This window comes from Peromyscus eremicus, chromosome 17, assembly GCF_949786415.1.
Source record: "Peromyscus eremicus chromosome 17, PerEre_H2_v1, whole genome shotgun sequence".
Classification (NCBI taxonomy): Eukaryota; Metazoa; Chordata; class Mammalia; order Rodentia; family Cricetidae; genus Peromyscus; species Peromyscus eremicus.
In genome coordinates, this window is record NC_081433.1 from 45,378,496 (window position 1) to 45,385,036 (window position 6,541).

Below are 6,541 nucleotides of genomic sequence, written 5' to 3' on the forward strand. Positions count from 1 at the left end.
TTGCTGACTCAGCCTCTTGACACCAGGTTAAGTTTATTTAATCAAACAAACGTGGCACATCTTTGCATCATTAAACAAATGTTCCACAGCATAAATGAATGTAGCACATCTTAAATTAATATTACACGACACATATGTGCATCAGTCATGCTTATTTAGATGGCGATGTTTTCTTGGTGACATTCTCTTATGCTTTTTTCTGCCTCCTCCTCTACATGTTTCCCATAGCCCTGAGGGGAGGTTTGTGAGGGAGACATTCTATTCGGGGCTGAATGTTCCAAAGTCTCTCACTCTCTGCATAATGCCTGGCTGTGGGTCTGTATTTGTGCCCATTTGCTACAGAAGTAATCTCTGACGATAGCTGAGCAAGGCAAGGATATATAGGTATAGAGGAATGTCAATAGGAATCATTTTATTGCTATGTTTGTTGGGATTTTATACAGTAGCAGTATTTGGTTTTACTCTAGGTCCCTGGACTATCTAGTCTCAGATTCTTGGTCACCTAAGCAGCTTTGATCATGGGTTACATCTCCTGGAGTAGGCCTTTAGTCAAATCAGTTATTCATTGCTTACTCCCACAAGTTTTGTGCCACCATTGGCCTAGCGTATCTTGCAGACAAGACACCATTATAGATCAAAGGTCTGTAGCTAGCTTGGTGTTTACATTTCTCCTTTGACAGCACGCAGAGTTCCTTTCTACATATAAGGAAGAAGGGTCTATGTAGGCAACAGATTGACTTCTCCTTGCTCCATGAGTTGTGTTGGTGTTGTCTTCAGCAATGCAGCCTTGCCATCAATTTCCGGATAGCAAACTGAAGTCTTAGCAACAGCCTGGGTTGTTTGGGGATTCCCATGGGTTCTCCAAACAGGAAGCTTCATTTGGTGACAAGAGATGTCCAGTTGGGACTCTGTCACCCTCATTATTTCATTTAGAATGCCGGCCAGGTGGTGGTGGCACATGCCTTTAATCCCAGCACTCGGGAGGCAGAAGCAGGCAGATCTCTGTGAGTTCGAGGCCAGCCTTGTCTATGGAGTGAGTTCCAGGAAAGGCGCAAAGCTACACAGAGAAACCCTGTCTCAAAAAACTAAAAAAAAAAAAAAAAAAGATCATTTAGAATGCCTTCATATATGTATATATTTTAAGATGCTTCTGCTATACTAGTTTTCCATACTACCCCTCAAATAGCCCTTAGTTTTAGCTGTCTCTCCCTATATTCCTTCCTTTATCTTCCTTTATCTGTTTCTTCTTATCCCTGCCCACTTGATACTCCCATTCCAGCCTCACCCCATCCATCCATCCATCACTATCCTATTTCCCTTTCCTAGGAAGATCTATCTGTCCCACACTAGTCCCTGACTCTATACCTAACCTCTGTGGTTCTACAAATTGTAGCTTGATTATCATTGACTTAACAGCTAGTACCCACATATAATGAAATATATACCATATTTATCTTTCTGATCCAAGTTACCTCATTCAGAATAATTTTTTTTCTAGTTCCATCATGTACCTGAAAATTTCATGATTTCATTTAACAGCTGACTCCATTGTATAAATGTATTACATTTTCATTGTCCCATTTTTTTTTAGATGAGGGACATCTAGGTTCTTTCCAATTTCTTGCTATTCTGAATAATGTAACCATGACTGTGGTTGAACAAGTATCTTTCTGGTAGGATGAAATGTCCTTTGGGTATATGCCCAAGAGTGGTATAACTGGGTCTTGAGATAGATTGACTTCCATTTTCCTGAGGAACTGCCACACTGATTTCTATAGTGAATGCTCAGGCTATTATACCCAGCAAAACTTTCCATCTCCTTGTTGAGGTTAGGAAAATTTTCTTCTGATTTTGTTAAAAATATTTTCTTCCCTTCTGACCTGGGTTTCTTCTCCTTCCTCTATTCTTACTATTCTTAGATTTGGTCTTTTCATGGTGTCCTAGATTTTCTGGGTATTTTGTGCCAGGGTTTTATTTTTATTTATTTATGTTTTAGATTTCATATTTTCTCTGACTGAGGTGTCCATGTCTTCTATTGTGCCTTCAATGCCGGAGATATTCTCTTCCATCTCTTGTATCCTGTTGGTGAGGCTTACCTCTGAGGGTCATGTTCAAGTTTCTAAATCTTTTTATTCTAAACTTCCCTCAGTTTGGGTTTTGTTTATCGATTATATTTCTATTTTCAGGTTGAACTGTCCTAATCACTTTCTTCCATTGTTTATTTGTGTTTTTGGAGATTTCTCTAAAGAGTTTATCCATTTCCTCTTTAAGGACCTCTAGTATACCAATGCAGGCTATTTTCAGTTCTTCGTCTTGTGCCTCAGCTTTGTTGGAATAATCAAGGGCCTAGCGTGGTAGGGTTTCTGGGCTCGGATGGAGACACATTGTCCTGGCTAGTTCTGATTGTATTTTTAATGCTGTCATCTGGCAATCTGGGTTTGGTTTATTGTATCTAGATACCAATATCTACTCTTGTCTTTGTTGGGTGGGTGTTTTGGTCCTTGGTTTCTGTCGCCCTCTCTGGTTCTTAGCAGAGTGTGGTGGCTGTGTACTGCCTGGCAAGAAATTTCTCTTGGACCTTGGTAGGTATGTCCACTGAGGTTCCTGGTAAAATGTGTTTCTAGGTATTGGGAGCTGACACTTAGGAACTGTGATCAGCTAGGAGGAGGGGACTGAGGAGGTTCAAGGGAGGGACAAAAGGAGAGTGTTCCTCCAGGATCTGCTTAGTCCCCTGGGAACTGGAGTAGAGAGTGTGGAGAGAACACGACAGGTAGTCTGCTACAGATCTGGGGATGAGACTGGGGGAATAGATTTGGAGGAGAGGGTTGGGGAGTGCAGATCTACAGCCTGCCTCTGTGCCTCACTGGCCTGCTTGCTTTTCTGGCAGGCTTCTCTGATGGGCTCCCAGAGAATGCTTGCTGGATTTGGGAGCTGGGGTAACAGGATGGGTGGGAGGAAGGTTGAAAGACAAGATCTGCTTGATCAGCTGGGGATGGGATCAAAGAGAAGGGTGAAGCCACAGCAGCTGGTTTGCTACTGAGATGGGGTTGAGAAGGAGAGATTAGATTTAGAGAAGAGGAGGTTGAGGTGGAGATCTGCAGTTAGCCTACCTGCTTTCTGGATCGAGTGGCCTGGGAATGCCTACTGGAGTTGGAGGCTGGGTTAAAGTAATGAGTAGGAGGAAGGAAGTTTGGTGGGCAATATCTGTGGGATCCACCGGAGATGGGGTAGTGGGAGAAGCTGCAGCAGGTGGTCTTCTACAAAGCTGGTGTATTAGAAGCCATTGCTGGCTGATCAGAGCCTCCCCACAGCCTAGCAGCTTATCTCACTAAACTCTGCAAAATGGAGCTCCCTCCCTCCAGCAGAACTTCCTGCCTCTACCTGCCGTTATCTGGAGAATATCCCTGGGCCTGGAGGACTGACCTTAACTAAAGGCTGTCTCTAAAACCAGATGTCCGATTCATCTTTTGCCGGATCCATGGCACAGATCCCTGTGAAGAAGACTTGTGCTAGGGGCTCTGCCATAGCACCCTGCTGCCACATATGAAGCCTTATGATGGGAGTGTGCCACTTAATGCAAATTAGGGTTTGTCCCCAGGATCCCCACTCCCATATATTCCTTATACTCTGATTCACTGAAATCTGTCTCCTGGAGGACTATTTCTGTTCTTGCTCATAGTCAAACTTTCTGTTGCCCCATCTATCTTTTTCCCCTCTTGACCTGGTGGCCAACAGGTCAAGGAGAAAAGAGGATCCCCACACTGGTGGTAAGACTGGGTAACTGGATTTAGAGGAGAGGGAGGTGAAAATCAACCTATCCACTTCCCTGGCCAGAATGCATGGAATTTATTTTTACATTGTTTATTTAATATACCTACACATGTGACACTTAAGTAATTATTAGTCTGAAATATGTATTTATAAGACAGACACACACACACACACACACACACACACACACACACAGAGGTTGCAATGGTGCCTCAGAACATATATGCTTTTTTAAAGTATACATGATATGATTATATCTCAAAAGATCTAAAAGACAAAGACATTTTTTAAATTTGCAAATGAGCAAGCTGTGATTTCTCCTCAACATGAGCTAACTGAAATTCAACAGTCATTTATTTTGTCATAGAAACAAAAGCTCTATCTGTCTATCTGTGCATTACGAAGCTAATCATTTCCAGTCAGAGAGAGATACCAAGAAACGCCAGGTCTGGGAGAGACTTAACAAGAACCACGACTCTAGGTCAGTGGAAGTGATGAGTATCACATCTTTCCACTGATATCATTAAAGAAACTCATCATCCATCTTATTGGGCTCTTTGTGTGGAAACAAAATGGAACTTTTAACTAACATATATAAACATATAATATATTATTTTATATTTTATATTATATTTTTATAATTATATTATTATATTACATATTCAATTCATGTTTTAGATTTAATTAAAGAAAAAAATTTTATTCTCAATCTGGGACACAAAACATGATTTTATTATTTGACTTATTGTAAAGATTGATTACTCTTGAAGACTGGCAGGAGTTCTAGTATTGAAAACAAAGCGTTTCAAGATGAATCTAGACACCACAGGCCAGCAAATGCTGCTTATGCCCGGAGGGAAGAAAGAGTTGCCGAAATTAAACATGTCAGTTTTAATAGTCCTGGAACTCATTTTTGCCAAATGTTTTAAGTACAAGAAGTGACTTGAGCTTCTCTGTATTTTTTTTTGTTGCCATTATTATTTAAAGCACAAGTAAAGGTTAAGCATTCCAGGTCGGAGGCAAACAGTCACAGCTAAACCCATCCACTGCAGAGCTCCCTGTCATCTTATTATGCTCAATAATCTAGAGTTTTCACTGCAATTCCTAAAGGCTGATAATAAGACCTCTTTGTGCTTTCAAAGTTATTTGCTTTGGTCCATATTATTGGTCTAAATTAAAGACTAGGAATGAAGGATCAGAGAAAGAACTAAGTGAAATATCATGATAGCTTTTTAAAATATCTCAATGTAACATTGAGTTTTATATTTTTTTCATTTTCTGTATAAGAATATTGATGCTTTCATCCTACAAATATTTATTATTTTATAATTACAGATAACCAAATATACTTGAAAACACAGAAATATCAAAAACAATCATGTTATCTATTATCTCTCTAATGTGTTAAATTAAAAACTCTGTTAAAAAAACAGCATTTTTTACATATACCATGTGAACATGTGCCTATACTTGTTTATAAACAATCTTCAGATCACTTGGCAGCAATTCTGACATAGAGCATAATTAAGGCCAAATATATTCACTCCTTGTGTAAACAAGACTTTCTTTTACAGGCTGTGACAACACTCTTAATTACAGCTGTATTTGTCACAGATTTCTCATTACTGACAGAAAACCAAGTCAAGTAGCAAAGACTGAGTCAATAGCACTGTTATCTGCTGAGAGAGCTTTTTAAATATTGTTCACTTTTCTTTTTCATCAGGTGTATGGTCTATATAACTATAAACCCTATCAAGAATAAAGAGGAGGTGGCTTCCAAGAGACCATATGTAAAGTAGTGTCTCTTGAAATTGTTAAACTAGGTACTAGAGAAGAATGACTCCTTGTTTATCCACAGAACACTGAGTATAAATACTTTGCTTTAGGGCCAAGAGTGGTGGATGTATGCCTGTAATCTAAGCAATGGGGAGATGGAGCCAGAGGACCCTGGGATCCAGGCCAGACTAGACTTCACAAAGGGAAGATGTTGCCATACACACAAAAAGTACATGAGCATATAGGAAGCTTACCTGGACAACCATCCCTAATTCTTTATCTATAGATTATTCACATTCATTTATCCTGCTGCTTCTGCATGTTTTCAAATAAGATGTGCTTGTCTAAACCCTTTGTAATTTGTTTGCTTATTTATTCACAATTCTCTCAGTTCTGTTACGTCATGAGCTTATAAAGGTTAGATTACTTATAGGTGGAAGAAGTGTACTTGAAAAGATTATATACAATGTGATGCTCTGAAAAAATGAGTGAAAGAGAGAGGGGGAAAAGAGAGAAAGAAAGAACTCTGCTATGTAGTACAGAAAACTATACATGTAGCTCAGGCTGGCCTTGAACTCACAATCAAGCAGCCTTAGAATTCCAAGTGCTCGTAGCACATGTGTGCACCACCGTGCTTATTTTAAAGCAAAAATCATTTTTTAAAAAATGAAAAATCTGGCCGGGCGGTGGTGGCGCACGCCTTTAATCCCAGCACTCGGGAGGCAGAGCCAGGCGGATCTCTGTGAGTTCGAGGCCAGCCTGGGCTACCAAGTGAGTTCCAGGAAAGGCGCAAAGCTACACAGAGAAACCCTGTCTCAAAAAAACAAAACAAAAAAAAAAAATGAAAAATCTATATAGTTACCAAGAGTTTACCTAGAGGGATAAATAGCAGACCACAAGGTATTTTTGCCATGGTGAGATTATTCTATACATTATTAAAACGAATAAACATGTTGCTTCTTAAAAACCTATAAAACCTGTGTAAAAGTATCAG